Source organism: Protopterus annectens, chromosome 3.part1, assembly GCF_019279795.1.
Source record: "Protopterus annectens isolate FY-2018-M chromosome 3.part1, PAN1.0, whole genome shotgun sequence".
NCBI lineage: Eukaryota > Metazoa > Chordata > Ceratodontiformes > Protopteridae > Protopterus > Protopterus annectens.
In genome coordinates, this window is record NC_056732.1 from 1,723,669,934 (window position 1) to 1,723,688,699 (window position 18,766).

Here is an 18,766-nt window from a genome sequence, read left to right on the forward strand (position 1 = left end):
TTTTTTCAGCAAAAAACTCCAAACAAGAAAGAAGTACAGGCAATCCTTACTTCAGTTCAAGACTTGATGGGTAAAATCGACAAAGTAAACTTAAAAGTGGACAATATAAAAGAAGATATCACCAAACAAATAACCTTATTAAATGAAGTACTTAAACAAAAAAAAATGCCCAGATTGCTGCTTTGGAAGATTCTGTAACAGATAGACTACAGATTAACAGAAAGAGAGAAAAACATAGTATTTCGTCTTCTAGAAAACACCAGACTCATTCAAAAGATAGATGACATTGAGAATAGAACCAAGAGAAACAGCATAAGAATTTATGGCATCCTTGAGCAGACAGAGAGGGACAATATAATTAATTTCCTGACCTTTTGGAGTCCTAAAATCCTAAATCTATCTGAAGCACAATCCTTCACGATAGAAAGGGCACATGGGTCTTAAACTGCAACTTCTGTATCCGATAAAAACAGCCATCCAAGATCTATTATTGTAAAATTTATCTCCACTCAAGACAAATACCTTGTTTTAAGAACTGCCTGGTTCTTTGCTCCATTAAAAATTGGTGACCAAACTATCAGGTTTGACAATGACTTTTCACCCCTTCTCATGTCCAAAAGAAGAGCAAGTGTCCCTCTAATAAAATCATTAATAAAGGAAGGAATCAAAGCACAACTCATATTCCCAGCAAAAATAAGAATATCCCTGCCAGAAGGAAAAAAAACTTTTGACTCTCGCACCCACATCTGTCCAAAAAATATATTTTTTAAGTTATCCTAAACCCATGGATTCTTCAATGAGCTTAAAAAGACAAGCTTCAAAAATGAGTTGACTATTAAAGAAAAAAAGAAACCCAGAGACAAATGATTATAAATAACTTCACATTTCATGCAAGTTCTTGCTTTCTCCCTTCTAAATAATATGGAATTATAAACAGAAGGTAATGTAACTTTTTTCTCTCCTATTATCCTTTCCACAAAAAATGCTAACTTTATAAATAATACATAGTGCTCAAAATTCAAGCAAATCAAAATGTATTCAACTGCAAACTATTATTTTATACTTTTATCTCTTTATATACATGGCATAGCACTAGTTAAATGGTATAAAATCACTCACTCATTCCATATATTTATATATATTTATTTTATATCCTATACTTATTTCTTCATATATGTGCCTTTCCTTTCTGTTTTAGTCCTAGTGTATTATTTACTCACTGCAGGAGAAAGAAATGCTTACTGTAATTTTAAGTATTTAAAAAGAAAGTGGTGACATTTTATTATTATATATACATTTACTACTTAACTGAACTTCTGTAATGTGCTCCATTTTAGTTAATATATTTTATAGCTGTGTATGGTTGGTAATTTGGAACCCTTGTTTTAAATATTCATAATTTTACAAATTATGCTCAAAAGCTTCACTTCACTGGAAAATTCCAACCTACGTACTTTCTTGATAGAACTTTGACAACTTTTTTGACAATCTTGAGCTTCTAAAGACTTCAGTTAGCTCTGAGACTCATGAAAAATAATCTGTGCTGTCTTTAGGAAGTAGACCTGGCCTCTGAACCTGTTTCTCTTCACTGAACTCTAACAGCCAATCAGATTCAAGAATGATCATTTGAACTGTGTTTTCATTCATTTAATAATTATTTTTATCTAAAAAGTTTTATAAGCATATGTTTTACTGCAAATAGTGATTTATTTAATCTAAATTACTTTTATATTTAAATAAGAATTTCAAATTTATTTCTGACAGTGACAGTTTTAAATGCATCTTTTTTCCTGTCTGTTTTAATTACATTATATTTCTGTATTTACTCATAGTAACAAACAATTATTAGGATTAATCAATTTATCTTAGTCTGTTTAGATAAAAAATAATTAAGAAATTGTATATAGCTTCATGTTCTTAGTTCATGATACATATAGTATATTAAATCAAATTGTTCCTCTTGTATGTTTTCAATGTACATGCAGTTTCCCTTCTGCTTGCGATTAACCTGCAGTAGCTGAGAATTCCCACTATATGTCATAAGAGGGTTAGATTGTGGCCTCTATGAGAGATATAGTAAGCCTGGAGTTAGTTTATCCATGCAGAAGGTTGTTACAATATACAGTTTTATTGTTTTCAAATTTAGAGTTTTTAAATTGTCCATAACAGTTTTAAAAATGTATTTGTCATAATGAATCAAGGAAAGCACTTTTCAATTTTACTTATAATAGCAGTCTCTATCAAATGATAATATTTAACATTATATCTATTAATGTCAATAAGCTGCGGTGGTTCAGTGGTAGCATTGTTGCCTCACAGCAAGAGGTTTTCCTGTTTGATTCATGGCTGGAGTGCCTTCTGTGTGGAGTCTGCTTGCCCTCCCGGTGGTCGAGTGGCCTCCGAAAGACATGCGTGAATGGACATGCCTTCGCTGAAGGTTGGGCGTCGGGCTGGCAACTTGGCACCATAAAAAGTCTACTGCCAATCATTAGCGGACCGGAGTTCCGCTGTGGCGACCCCTAACCGGGAAAAGCCAAAAAGACGAACATATCTATTAATGTCAATGGGTTGAACAACCCCATGAAAAGGAGTAGTGTCAACAAATATTTAATGCTACATAAGGCAGCTTTTGCATTCATTCAGGAATCTCACTTAGGAACAGAAGATCTAAACAAATTAACCTTTAAGGATTATAAGATTTTGGTAAGTTCAAAGTACAACCACAAGAGAAGAGATGTCCTAATTTTACACAGAAAATCAATGAGAATTCCATAAATAGTTGACTCATACTCAAGCAATGAAGGTATGCTTGCTTTAGACATACTAAAACTAGATAAAAAGATGTACACTTTTGAAACCACCTACTGGATACTGGTATTGGGACTAAAACTTTGAAAAAAAAACATTTAGACACCATAACATTAAAGTCTAAAGGTGAGTTACTGTAAGCAGGTGATTTTAATTGTATCTTGTCTGATACTACAAGCACTAAGCACTTCAAGATGTCCCCTGCTGCCAAGCACTTGAACAACTATATAAAAGACAGAAACCTATTTGACATTGATGGTGTAAAATTATTTTCCTCCCTGAAATATTCTCAGTACTCTTACGGATTTGGCATGCAGACCAACATAGACAAAGTCTTTGTAACCTATTCTTTACTCGCCAAAATTGATAATGTAGTGTTGATATCATGCCCTATGTCTCACCACAATGCTATCACCTTCAATGTAACACTTAATACTGACCCCTAAAACTTCTACCAAAGACTGCCTGTTTTTCTAGTAACAGTACAAAGATTTAAAGAATGGTTTCTAGATGAAATAAAGCTTTACCTAGATGTCAGTAATAATGGAGAGGTTTCAGATATTATCCTATGGGACACTTTAAAGGTAGTCTTACATGGTAAAGTCAAATGTTGGTATATAAATAAAAGGAAAGAGTGGGATAAAAAAACTGTTAGACATGCAAAAAGAAACTGATGAACTAAAACTAAAACTTACTGCAAATGACAAATCTGCATTAGCTGACATATGTAAACTGAAAAAGGAATATCAATATATCATGCAGCATAAGATATCAATAAATCTGGAAAAAAATCAGGGTCTATATCACAAAGTCAAAGTTACACAACTTTGATCACCTAATGGTCGAACCATTATGTTCAAAGTTACATAACTTCGACTACCTAAAAAAAAAACACAATGACAACAAAATAAACTGTTGTAAGAAGGGGGCCAGTCCCCCTGCACCCCCTGCTACTTAAATATACCAACTCCGAAATCGCACCACACTGAGGTGAATGGAAACCTCCACCTATGGAGATTTCCATTCACATGCTCAAACTTTTACAAATTCAACATATGGTTTTGACCATATGTGGTTCAAACTTGTAAAAGTTCGATGACATGATAGGAACCCTAAAAAATCAGATTACAGTCTTACTCAATTAATCCCAAGAGCATGTACAGGATTGCGATTAGATCTAAACATTTAATGAAAAAAGTCATATAAAAGAAACAATATACACTAGAAATAATCAGACTATCAAAGTTACAGATCTAAAAAAACTTTATTATGTTTTAAAAGCCATTACAAGAATATTAATAATAATAATAACTCAACTACAAGTAATAAAAGTATAGACAACTTTCTTGCTAATAATATTCAAAAGAAGCTATCCAAACACAATATTAATAACATAGATAAACTCTTTTCTTTTAAAGAATTAATGAATCAAAAATCTTAAGACAACAAAGGCATCAAGGCTGGATGGTCTAATTCTGGAATTTTACAAACTGTTACCTGATAACATCATGAAAATCTTACTCAGTGCATTCCAAAAAGTTAAAACTACAGCAAACATCCATCCCTCATGGAAATATTCTATCATTTCTCACATCTTAAAACCAAATAAAGAGCCCAACCTTTGCACATCATACAGGCCATTTTCTTTACTTAACATTAATTAAAAGATATTCACGTCTATTTTAGCAGACAAATTAAATAATATTCTTTCAATATTAATTCATGAAGACCAAACTGGGTTTATCAAAAACAGACATATACAAGACAATGTAATTAGATTACTGTCCTTAATAGATTTAGCAAACAAAAAAAAAATCAGCTTTCTATTTTAAGCCTTGATATAGATACAGCTTTTGATTCACTAAGTTGGCCATATCTGTTTAAAGCTCTGAAAAATACAATTTCACGCCAAACTTTATAGGATTAATTAAAAAAACTATTTGAAAAGTCCATAGCCTAGATAAAGATTGGATCTTATCAATCTAGCCTATTTGAAATATTAAGAGGTACTAAACAGAGTTGCCCCTCTCCCCATTACTCTTTGCCCTGGCTATTGAGCCTCTTGCAAATTAGGTTAGAATTAATGACAATGTTAAAGGATACAAAGTGTCAGACAAATTATCCCCAAGATATAACTGTTTTCTAATGACCTACTAATAATGTCGAATGATACTGAAAATTCAGTAGATCACCCATTACATAATCTAGACTTCTTTGCAAACATCCCTGGTCTAAAATTCAATCATAACAAAACGCAGTCACATCTAGTGAATAAAAATGTTACTATGAAACTTAGATCAAAAAGAGACATAAACTGGGAGGGCACACATATTAAATATCTAGGTATCATTATTGAATCTAATTATAAAAAAATACTCACATCCAATTACCAACAACTTATAAACTCAATTACAAGTCTACCTGACAGTTGGAACAGACTCTTTTTCACATTTGAAGACAGGCTAACTTTAATCAAAATTATACTGTTACCCAAAATCTTATTCAATGGCCAAGCTCTAATAAATCCCCCATCAGTTAAAATTAAACAGAAAATCAACAACTTATTACTCAACTTCCTTTGGTATCCCAAAAAAAAAAAAAAAAAAACAAGAATGTCTGTTCTCTGGCACACCACAAGCTGGGATGAAGGAGGTATATGGTTTCCAAATATTGATTTTTATTCAAACTCCGCATTTACTAACATAGTGCTGCTTTGGAATAATACTTCTTATATAGCATATTGGAAATCAATACATGAAACCTTACTTCTTAATAGTAATAGGCATTGCTTGAACCATACACTCAAATACATACAAACATCTTTATATGGATTTTAAAAATATACATTCAAAGTGAAAGGTCAAAACTTGTTCTTACACCTCTTACAAATCAAATAATGCTGTTGTTTAAAAAGCTTATGTTTTCTAATCAATTAATTAAAAATGCATTAATAATTATGTTTCCTATTGCCTACACAAATGAATGTTTGATATCTTTTGATACTCAGAAAATGTTAGAATTTAAGAAGGGTGACCTATTATATTAGAATCAATTTCTCTCAGCTAATAAAATAAGTTCTGCAGACTATTTGATCAGCAGATATAGTCTGCAAAATTGCAATTGGCTGGACATCCAAACTTGTAAGGATTCTATACATACTAAGCTCGTACCCTCATTAGAGGCATACAATAACAGCAACTTAAAAATGTTGGATTTTATCTCAACAATTATTAATAGCTCACCCAAGAACACTTCATACATATCTGTTATTTATAAAATTCTCAGAAATGATTTTAGCAAAACAGATGTTTCTTTTTTGAATTATTCAAGTGAAGTTAATAAACAAGTTTGTTTGTGTCTTTTGGCTTTTCCCGGTTAAGGGTTGCCACAGCTGAACTCCGGTCCGCTAATGATTGGTAGTGGATTTTTATGTACCGGGTTACCAGCCCTGATGCACAACCTTCAATGAAGGCCTGCCCCATTCATGTATGCCTCCACACAGAAGACGCTCTAGCTGAGAATCGAATGGGACAACGTCTTGCTATGAGGTGACAACGCTACCGCAGCACCACCATCACAGTACAAAGTTAATAAACAAGTATTCTCAGAAAAAGATAAAGTACTTTGTTTACAGTCAGAGAAGGAATCCACATCTTTCCTGTTCTAGCATGTATACACATGGAAATTTTTACATAGATGTTTTTTCACCCCACACAGACCAGCAATACTGTACAAAAATATGAAATGAAATGCTGGAGATGTGGACACCCTGATGTTGATTTGATACATATGGTTGTTAATTGCAAAATAATTTCCCCATTTTGGTTAGATTTTAAATATTTTTGTAAAGTGCTATGGAATGACAACTGTATAATTTGTGACTCCCTTATCCTTTTCAATGTTTCTGAAGTCATTCCTAAAAACCAAACATTTTTACTATGGTCTAGCCTCTCTATAGCAAGGAAAACTGTCACAAAAATTGGAAATCCCAATCTACTCCTGTCTTTAAAGTTGAGTTTATTCATCTTGTGAAATACATTTGTTAGAATGAGATTGCTACTATAAAACAAGGACTAACAACATAACTCATTATTTAATTGTTTGGACGAAATTGTCTAATCTGTTAAGAAAAATTAAGTGTTCTATGTATATTGCTTTTTTAATTGTTATGGCCATTGCATATAGTTTATTTGTATTTTCTTGTTACTATACTGTTAAGTTATCGAGTTAGAAAATGAATAAAAACATTTTGGAAAAAAAGTAGATAGATTGACATCTAAAAACATACAAAAGGCAGCGTGGAAGGATTACCGATTCCACAGAAATGTAATACTTTTATTGTTACAAAAAAATCTCATAAATGTTCACAGAATACATTTTCATCCCAAACAGACACCATCAGATGCAAGCCAGTCACCAAACCACCATGAAATAACCCCACCAATAACAAGTGCTCCAATCACAGATAAAATGTAATGTAATTAAACAATTATAAAATACAGCAATTAAATAATTTATCTTGCCAGCTCAGTGTAAAATATAAGTACTGTTTCATTGCTAAAAGAATGTGTGTCCACCATAAAATATCACCCAATGTTTCATAAAAAAACAAGAAATCAAATACTGTAAAAACTTAAAAAAATAATATAACATATTAATATTAAATCCAAGTAGAGAGTCCCATGGTGTAATGAATGTGAAGTGCATGCATCTATAGTGGTCTTGCAGCTCTAAGATTTAAAACAGGGGCTAAAAAACTGTCATTCAAATCTGGGAATTTATTGGCCTCCAAAATGATCTGCCAATATAATTCCCTATTCTCAATATTAAGCTCCCAAGGACCCTTTCTGATGTCTTTGGGGATCACTTCCAACACAAAAAAAAACAAAGTGTGCATTACAGCATGTATTTGTATGTCTAAATAAAGCTTTACTAGTGTTCTTATTTTTAATAAGAATGTTCATAAATCTGCCTGTGGAATTTCATTTCAGTCTTGCCCACATAAAATCCTTCACAGACTTTACACAATGCCAAATAAATGACCCAGCTAGTTTCACAATTAACATATCACTTACAAGAGCATTTCTCCCTGGGACTCCTCTGAAAATTGGCTTTGTTCCAAGTCGGACTTTCCCAGTTAACAAATATTAAAATAAAATAAAAATAAAAAAAGATAGGGTTTTATTCTTAGCTTTAACCTTAACAACATCTCCACAAATAATATAGGGGCACTGAGAACAATGTCCACATTTAAAAGTGCCTTTCTTACTTTGTCCAAATAGATGTACTTCACCACACTTTCTTTCTATCAAATTCTTGATGTTTTGGCCCCTTCTAAAGATGCATTTAAGGGTTTTTGCAAAAATATTAAGATCAGAAATGGCAGAAAAATTAGCCCATTCCTTTTCTATAATGTCCCTTATCATCCCAGCGTCCCCATTATAATATGTGACAAAAGCTTGCTTGAATTCCTCATCATCCACTATATTTGTTACAGATCCAAAAAGGCATTCTCTCCCTTTCCTAAAATGGGTGCAAATCTACCAGACCTACCTTGAATAACTTCATCCTGTACATTCTTTAAAAGCTGCTCTGGGTATCCCCTTTAAAGGAACATACCAATCAAGAACTGACATTCTATTAAAAAATCTTCATCCTCCAAGGACATTCTACAGCCCCTCACAAATTGTCCCTTAACCAAACCTTTTTTTCTAGCTGAAAGGGTGAGTTCTTCAGGGGACAGACTACCAGAAAGAGCTGCTAGATCCACAGTAGTCAGAACAGAGCAAGGTGACTGTTTTCCCAGTCTAAATAGAGACAGGGAACTTAATTTAAACTGTATATTAACTAGTAAATTTGATTTTAAAGACAAGGGCAAGCCAGTCTATTCTGTTTCTTATGACAATTATGAAACAAGCGTATTAAAAGCTTGAATAGTTGTTGCACAAGTATAAATCTACTGATCTTGACAAGTTATATTTAAAGGGATGTTTAACCCAGGGGATAATCCCTAAGGGGCTTAGGACATGGAAATACCCCAATGGAGTGGTGGAGAGTTCTGACTTCCACAAATAATTATTGACAGTTTTTGATGAATGTGGTTTTGAGATTGTGAAACTTATTATTAAATATAATGGTAAATCCATGGAAAACTTAATGGCAGACATTGAATGTACTAACCAACTTATTATTAATGATTTGATGCATACAGCTGATATTGAAATAAATAAATATCAGACTATAATTAAAAGTGTACAAAGGAAGTATAAGGAGGTCCATAACAGAAAAACCAGGAAATTGGACAAAGACAGAAAGGAATACAAACAGCATAAGGCCTACCCCAAACCTAAGTTTGGGAAAGCATTTTTTCCATGAGGAAGAGCATTTACATGATGTTTTGCTAATCAAAATGTATCTATGGATAAACTGCCTAACAGGGACGTAACAATAGTAATGCTATTTCATATTTAGATTGTATTATCCCTTTGGATGACCCTTTAGAATATAGTCCCCTCTACTGATCAAAGAGAATTCGGAACAAGTAGCCTGTGAAATACATCTACACTGGATGGGGAGGGGATCTCAGAGGGGAACAGGTGGTCATGCCAATAGGGGCCCCAACATGGAGAGAAATTACTTTTGAGGGTCCCATGTGTAGTTTAGGGGATTATCACATTTATAATTACAGTCCTATTTCCAACTTTTTTCAAAAGGTTTTAAATTTATCCCCCAAAGGAAAGTTGAGATTAATAAAGATTCTTGAACTTTTATATGGTTCTGACGACAGGCACAATAGGGATTCTATCATTAGTAGAAGTGTTTAGAAATCACCACCCCAACTGCATCCCCTATTGAAAAACTTTGAGAATAATTTGGAACCTAAATTAAGGAAAGGCATTCATGGGAATAGATTTTGTCCTAACTTGACACCTGAGGAAAGAAGTCTTATATCTGAGTTGAGGAATAATCACAATGTTAAGGTCATGGCCCCTGATAAGAGAGGGGGCACAGTTTTTATGGACTATTTTCTTTATGAGTCCAAAATTGATGGAATTATTGAATGACTCTAATAAATATTGTAGGGTTTCACACAACAAAATAGACATTGCATATAAAAAGATTTATTTGACACTCAATGATTTGTTATTGGAGGGGCATATTGATTTAAATTTGTTTAAATTTTTAAACAATGAAAGCCCTATTTTTCCTAATATTTTTGACATTTCCAAGGTGCATAAGAGCATTGAGGATCCCCCATTGAGACCCATAATGACTGCTGAAGGCTCTGTAACTACCCCATTAGCTAAGTTCTTAGATAACAAGCTTAAAGCACTAGATAAGGGATGTAAGGACACTCTAAAGGATTCTTGGGACTTGTTGAAGAAAACTCAACCCGAGTTATACAAGGACAATCAGTTCTTTATTACTATTGATATTGTTGATCTTTTTTCCTCTGTTCCACATAAAAAATGGATTGCATTGGGAGGATTGTCTAATAATTATTTATGGGTGTGTCTTACCTTGACTGAATTGGTTTTAAATAACAATTTTATTCACTTTGAGGATGAGTTCTTTCATCAGATTAAAGATGTAGCTATGGGTGCACAATGTGCTCCCACTTATGTCAATATTGTTTTATATATGTGGGAAGAAAAACACATTTTCTCATCTCCATACCTGGGTTGTTGGAATTTTTATCAAGGATACCTTGATGGCATTTGTTTGTTTTGGAATGATTCTATGGATAGGTTTCTGGATTTTTTCTATTATGTTTCAGGTACTACCACTTTTTTTTAAAAATCACATATAATATACATGATCAGGCTATGAACTACTTGGACCTTACGATACACAAATTTCGGGGAAGGTTTAAGTCTACAGTGTTTAGAAATGCGATATATTCCAATTCTTTTTTGCACTATACTAGAGCTCACCCTTTCAGCCAGAAAAAAGGTTTGGTTAAGGGACAATTTTTAGGGGCTGTAGAATGTCCTTGGAGGACGAAGATTTTTTTAATAGAATGTCAGTTCCTGACTGGGATGTTCCTTCAAAGGGGATACCCAGAGCAGCTTTTAAAGAATGTACAGGATGAAGTTATCCAAGGTAGGTCTGGTAGATTTGCACCCATTTTAGGAAAGGGAGAGAATGCCTTTTTAGTATCTGTAACAAATATAGTGGATGATGAGGAATTCGAGCAAGCTTTTGTCACATATTATAATGGGGACGCTGGGATGATAAGGAACATTATAGAAAAGGAATGGGCTATTTTTTCTGCCATTTCTGATCTTAATATTTTTGTGAAACCCCTTAAATGTATCTTTAGAAGGGACCAAAACATTAAGAGTTTAATAGAAATAAAGTGTGGTGAAGTACATCTATATGGACAAAGTAAGATGTTGTTGAGGTTAAAGCTAGGAATACAACCCATCTTATAAGGGATATGCTAACTGTGACATTAGTGGGGTCATTTATTTGACATTGTGTAAAGTCTGTGAAGGATTTTACATGGGCAAGACTGAAAGGAAATTCTGCAGGTGGAGTTATGACCATTTTTATGACATTAAAAATAAGAACGCTAGTAATGCTTTATTTAGACATATAATACATGTTGTAACGCACACTTTTTGTTTTCTGTGTTGGAAGTGATCCCCAAAGACATCAGAGGGGGTCCTTGGGAGCTTAATTTGAGTACAGGGAATTATACTGGCAGATCATTTTGAGGGACAATAAATTCCCAGATATGAATGACAGTTTGTCTTTAGCTCCTGTTATAAAACTTAGAGCTGTAAGACATTAACTTGCAATTTTTATTTATTCCACTAGATGGTGCCCACTGTACATGCATGGACTTCACATACACCTAGGGATTCACAACTTGGATTTAATATTAATATATATTATATATATATATATATATATATATATATATATATATATATATATATATATATATATATATTCTTCATCTTTTGGCTGCTCCCATTAGGGGTCGCCACAGCAGATCAGCTGTCTCCATTTCTTCCTGTCCTCTGCATTTTGCTCTGTCACACCAACCACCTACATGCCCTCTCTCACCACATCCATAAACCTTATCTTAGGCCTTCCTCTTTTCCTGTTACCTGGCAGCTTCATCCTTAGCATCTTTTTCCCCAATATACTCTGTATCCCTCCTCAGCACATGTCCACACCAACGTAATCTTACCTCTCTGGCTTTGTCTCCAAACCTTCCAGCCTGGGCTGACCCTCTAATATACTTATTCCTAATCCTGTCCACCCTCATCACACCCAGTGCAAATCTTAACATCTTTAACTCTGCCACATCCAGTTCTAACTCCTGCCTTTTTGTCAATGCCACTGTCTCCAACCCATATAACATAGCTGGTCTCATTACCCTCTTGTAGACCTTCCCTTTCATTCTTACTGGTACTCGTCTGTCACAAATCACTCCTGACACTCTTCTCCACCCACTCCATCCTGCCTATACTCTCTTCTTCACCTCTCTTCCACACTCACCATTACTCTAAACTGTTGATCCCAAGTACTTAAACTCATCCATCTTCGCCACCCCTACTCCCTGCATCCTCACCATTCCTCTATCCTCCCTCTCATTCACACACACATATATTCCATCTTACTCCTGCTGACCTTCATTCCTCTTCTCTCTAGAGCATTTCTCCACCTCTCCAAAGTCTCCTCCACCTGTTCCCTACTCTCACTATATATATATATATATATATATATATATATATATATATATATATATATATTTTATTTTATTTTTTTTTAAAGGTTTTTACAATATTTGATTTATTGGTTTTTATGAAACATTGGGTGATATTTGTATGTTTTTATTAGGTTTTTATGGTGGACACATTCTTTTAGCAATGAAACAGTACGTATATTTTACACTGAGCTGGCAAGATAAATTATTTAATTGCTCTATTTTTTAATTGTTTAATTAGATTTTATCTGTGATTGGGCATTTGTTATTGTTGGGGTTATTTCATGGTGGTTTGGTGACTGTCTTGCATCTGATGAAGTCTGTTTGGGATGAAAACATATTTTGTGAACGTTTATGTGATTTCTTGTAACAATAAAAGTATTACATTTCTGTGGATTCGTTCGTCCTTCCTGGGTGCTTTTTGTATGATTTTGCAGTTACTATTGGCAGTCTTATCCTGTTTTTCTTGGTATAGATTGACATCTAATTACACATTCAGACAGGTATAGATTGGGGCATGCGCACTGTGTTGACTTGCTCAATAAACCTTTTCTAAAGGTAAACCTAAAAATCCATAATGTTGAAGGAACTGTACCAATGACTAAGGAAGTCGAAATCAGTAAGTACATGGCAAAACAATGACTGGAGTAGTAATAACTAGGCCACACCCAGGGCAAACAGCAAAGTGCAACATCAAACCAGTTTATGTAATCTTGTAAAAATAATGTATCAGAGAAGAATGAAGACCTTAGCAGCAGAAAACGGTAGGTATCAATACGTGAAGTCCAGGATAAATCAATGAGATAAGCTAAGTGTGTGGCAATCTAATGTATATACTGTTGGATAAAAAGTCAAAATTTTCTTCAAAGCAGGTGCACAAACATTATAAACACTCAGTACTGGAATAAAAGATGTTATTTGTAGAGACTCATATTTAATATTCCTAAGTGACAGAGACAATCATTCAAGGCATTCATAATGTAATCTTATCAAACATTTATTACCTGTGGAAATCTTTGGAGCCCCAGATATCTAGCAATAGTTATTGTATTTGCTGGTACCCATTCTGCAATGAATACAATGGCAGGTGATGACGAATGGCATTTGTAGTTAGGAACTGCTTTGTTTGCCCCAGAGAGATGCCAAAATGCAGCTTCAAGACATTTAAACATATTAGCACAAGTGTCATAAATCTCATATCCCAAGGTGATATTTGGCAGAATCAGTGGATTTTGATTTACTTCCTCTATAACAAACTTTAGTGGCAAAGAAGTCCTGTATAAATATATATCAAATCTGAGAAGAAGCATAAACATTGTATGAAATGGATATAATGGATACATACTACTATAATTAGATAAAAGTTGCATGCAGTCCAAAGTAAATATCATCATCACTATGATAAAATACAAACAGTGTAACAAATGAATGAAAAACATTTCATTTTATAAGCCGTACTGCAATACTTCAAAATTGCAAAGTTAATAAATTCAAGCATCAAAACTCAAATTTGTGTGACAGAAATAACAGTTATGAGGGGAATTATTTATTCTCTATTATAGTCAATAAATAGCTCCATAATAAAGATAAAATAGTAAAAAGCATGTAGTAATAGAAGGAACACAGAGACATTGACACCTGGCTGTTTCTGATTAGACAGTGTGTATAGGACTTCCGTGACTGGTGTGGTTTGGGAACCATTGTGCAGCTCAGTTCTCTTGCACTGATATTCTGCTGTATATGCTGTACCAGGAGAAGGCTGGAACAAGCCTTCAGACGCATGAAACATTTAGGCAAGACAGCTGATCACTAAAGAACCTGTCACCTGCTTTGTGTTAGTATTACTGCTTTGCTTCTGATGAGAGAAGAAGCAAAGGGACACTGATTTCTATCTAAGTGTAGCTGCAATGAGACCAGTAGCCAGGTATTAGCCAAAAAGCAAATCACCACTATTTATCGTATTTGGCTTACCTCAGTCTGTCTTTTCAGTAAGTGTTGCTAGATTAGCAATCACTTAGGCCTAACTTCAAAAGATTACCATAAATACTTTCTCCAGAAATCTGCAGGATCTGCTGCAGCAGTTTCTCTCCAACCCCTGAGTGCTGCTACCAGCCTTTGTTCTCCCTCTTTGGCTATAAGGAGCAACAGTCTTCTTTGGTCATTTTAACCATATTAGGTCCCAAAGGGCAGTGTAGAAACTAACTTCTTCTTACTGAGTGTTCACTGTTTCTACCAATTGGTACTTTCAACCTACAAGAGATGTAAATATTAAGGAACACGGAGGCAAGCCTATTGCATCAGCCCATTGTCTGTAAGCATCATACATCCACAGCACCACATATGCTGATGGTATAAAGAATAATTTGTCAAAGCCTCCTAAAATGCAGTCTAAAAGATCTCAGCCTTCAGCTCACCAGTCTCCACATCCACCTACTGCAACTCTAGACAGATGACTGAAGAGTCACAAGGAAGGGCCTAAGCCCATCGGGCCAACTATGTCTGCTGCCATACTGGGCAACAAATTACATAGGTAGGCAGTTGTGTATGTGTTTTTCACAAAAGTTAAAGGCATGCCAGTCCAGATAGCAGGAATACGTTTACAAGACTATAGTACACAGTATACCCACAGTCATAAATTTGATCATAAATGTGATAATACATAGATTACTACATCTGTAAAACTAATACTGTATGAAATATGCTGTATTCATACCCAGGGCCATGTGTATGGCAATCCTACAGTTACACCTGTTGCTACAAGAATGTTGAGGAAACAATTGTCTGTGTTGCACTTCATTGCTGTAAACTGCAATGTCACAGCAGTAAAACAAAGAATGCACACTCTGTATTAGAACCCAGCAGCATCTGTACTCCAGGCTGGGTTTTCACGATGGCCAAGGGCATTCATTAAATATAACCGGTTTCTAATTTTGACTGTCTGCTTCCTCGGTGGTCCAATGTGCTTTTTGCAAACCAGGTAAACACAGCCAAACCTAAAATTTATTTGTTCCCCGCTTCTACTGTTTGTGCTATGCAGTGCATTACACAAAAAGTGCAAATAAAAATGAAAAGAATAAGAAACAAACTTAGTAATGGATAAATATAAGCAAAATAACTGTTTGCTGTCACATGTTAATAAACTTTCTATACAAATCCATCACTATTTACCTGATTACTGTACCAAGTTAAGAAATACAAGGATATGCCATAATATTATCAAAGAATGCATTCTAGGTTCAGGATTTACCTTGCAAATGCAGCAGTTGACAACATTTTATTTCAGGGTTAAAATGTCTTTATTTCTGCTCCCATTGTGTTGAAGTATTTAGGAAAGACCAGAATGGAGACTACATGGATGCTTTATAACTTGTTGAATAGCTCCACTGTACTGAAAATCACCTACTTAACGCTGGAATTAGCACTTATGAAAAACATCTGTTGCTTAACTGAGTATATTTACTCCATTGGTGCTCTTTAGTGCACAATGTGCACCCCCATGCCACTAAGTGCACCTACACTTAAATAAGGTAAACATAGGTAATCTTGTTATTACTTGCATCCGTTCCTGTGATATCGCGCAAACATGCAGCTTAAAATGTGAAGGAAGTGTTGCAGCTCCTGTATTAGAACCCAGGATCATCTATACTCTAGCCCTACACATACATGTGCTGCCACAGAAAGAGCTATGTGACAAGCAGTGAGAAACCCACCATTCATTCCTCCATTTCCAATGGTTGCTCTAAGCACTGCATCACGCAAACAATGACAACAATTTTTAAAAAATTACTTAAAGCAGACAGAGACGACACATTTTAATAAACAACAAAGATGATGAAACAGAACTTCTGAAATGTGCACTTTCACACTTCACAGACCTACATGTACACTTCTGTAAGTGTAACCTGACATACCTCCCTGATGTCATCATTCATTTTTGCCATCCACTGAAAACAAATACTGTGGAAGTTACAATTTTTTTGGACTCAGAAAGTTTAATGAGTTGATCTCATTTGTATCTTCACCATGCTGGCAGCCCTGAATCTACATGATTGGTAACCTTATAGGCAGGGAACTGAAGGACAGCCCAATGTTGTGCACTCAAGGGGGGAATTACTTAGGTGTATATCTGCACAGAGGAATGCAGGTTTTAATACAATATGACTGTGTTCCATCAGATATGCTTATGTGACAGTATGAATAGTATGTTTCATGGGGTTTACACTTTTAGCTGTCCACATTAATTACTAGTATATTTTTAATTTGGAGATGGGGGAGCAAAGATGCATTTATGTCATGGCACTTATAAAGAATTGTTGCAATTGTTACTATACTTTCGTAATATCAACTCTGTCTAATGATGTCATAATTTGTCTGCTGCTACATATTAAGGTTAGTTCTCTTCAAATCTAATCACTTTTACTTGCCCTTGTTTCCGTGTAGACTCCTTTCCATGGCTGTACTCGAAAAGTATTCAAATAAACGGGCAACATGAGCACAGAGTCTACACAGTTGCTTTACAGTTTGTTGAATCTCTCCTCCATGTTGGTTTGCTTCATTAGCATACAATTCAGCTACTTATGCTGTAATTTGCATGTCTAGGAAATTGCCATGTTTGCAAGTGAATGCGAGCCGCTACATGGAGTTTACTATATCTAAAAATCAAAAATGACAGTGTAGGCTTTATTGAATCCTCCCTGGGTTTTTTTTTTTCTGATTATTTTCAGCCAATGTTATGCATGTCAATATTGTGACTTTGCTTTGTTTTAAAGTAGACTCATATTGATTTAGATAGATAGCTAGATAGATAGATAAATATATAGATATAGGTATAGGTATAGGTATAGGTATAGGTATAGGTATAGGTATAGGTATAGGTATAGATATAGATATAGATATAGATATAGATATAGATATAGATATAGATATAGATATAGATATAGATATAGATATAGATATGAATCCACAATTACTCTGTCAACTTGTAATTTTTTAGATAGGGTATCATGAATGTTTGGTTGATTGATGTGTGACTGTGTGTATTAAGTTGAAAATAGGAGGTAGGATTGGGAAAGGTAAGTGTATGGTTGCTGGGTTTGGTATGACAAGTAAATGGTTATGTGAGAGTTTGTGAGTTAGAGTTAGAGCTACAGTTATAGTCAAGGCTGATGATAGATGGTGTGATGCATGTGTGTATGTGTGTGTCTGTGTGTGTGTGTGTGTGCGTCTATTAGTGATTAGGGTCAGAGTAAAGATTATTTAAGGGAATGGATCTAGTATAGTACATATATGTATTTTTTGTGGTGTGTGTGTCCAGGATGAATTCTCATATCTCTCTCTCTCTTTCGGCTTTTCCCAGTTAGGGGTCATCACAGCAGATTACCTTGTCTGCTCATGATTGGCAGTGGAGTTTTTACGGTGTCCAGTTGCCAGCCCAGTGCCCAACAAGCCCACAGAAGGCACACACACGCATGCACTCACACCTAGGGCCAATTTTAGCATGTCCAATCCACTTGCAGCATGTCTTTGGGGATGTGGGAGGAAACCGGAGCACCATGAGGAATCCCACACGACCAAAGGGAGGACATGCAGACTCAGCACAGAAGACACTCCAGCCAAAGATCGAACCGGAAAGCCTCTTGCTGTGAGGCGATAATGCTAACCGCTGCACCACTGCAGCTGTCCAGGATGAATTCCCATATAATAGCATTAAATAAATAAGTAATCAGCCACACATTTAAAACTAAATGGAATTTTTACTAAACAAAAGATGAGCAATAAATTCAAAAAATAAATATGCAGAGGGACAGGCATTTACACAAACATAACATAATCAGTTTTAAAATAAGGGTGTGTTTGACCAGCTAATTTTTTTAATTAAAAGCTTGCTAACAGAATTACTTTGTCCTGTCTAACACAATCTAAATCCACAGATCATAAGAGGCAAACACAATAAAAAATACTCATTTGTGCAAAACAAAATGTAAGCCACAAGCAGAAATGTGGAAGGAAAAATGAGAGAAAATAACTATCAGCTTTGTGTGTGTGTGTGTGTGTGTGTGTGTGTGTGTGTGTGTGTGTGTGTGTGTGTGTGTGTGTGTGTGTGTGTGTGTGTATGTATTCGTGCATTTGTGTGTTTGTGCATGTGTGTGTGTGCAGCACAACGCTACAGTTTACAATTTCCAAATAGCTGCGTCTCCATACCAAAATATCTACGTATCCAGTGCAATCATTTTAACA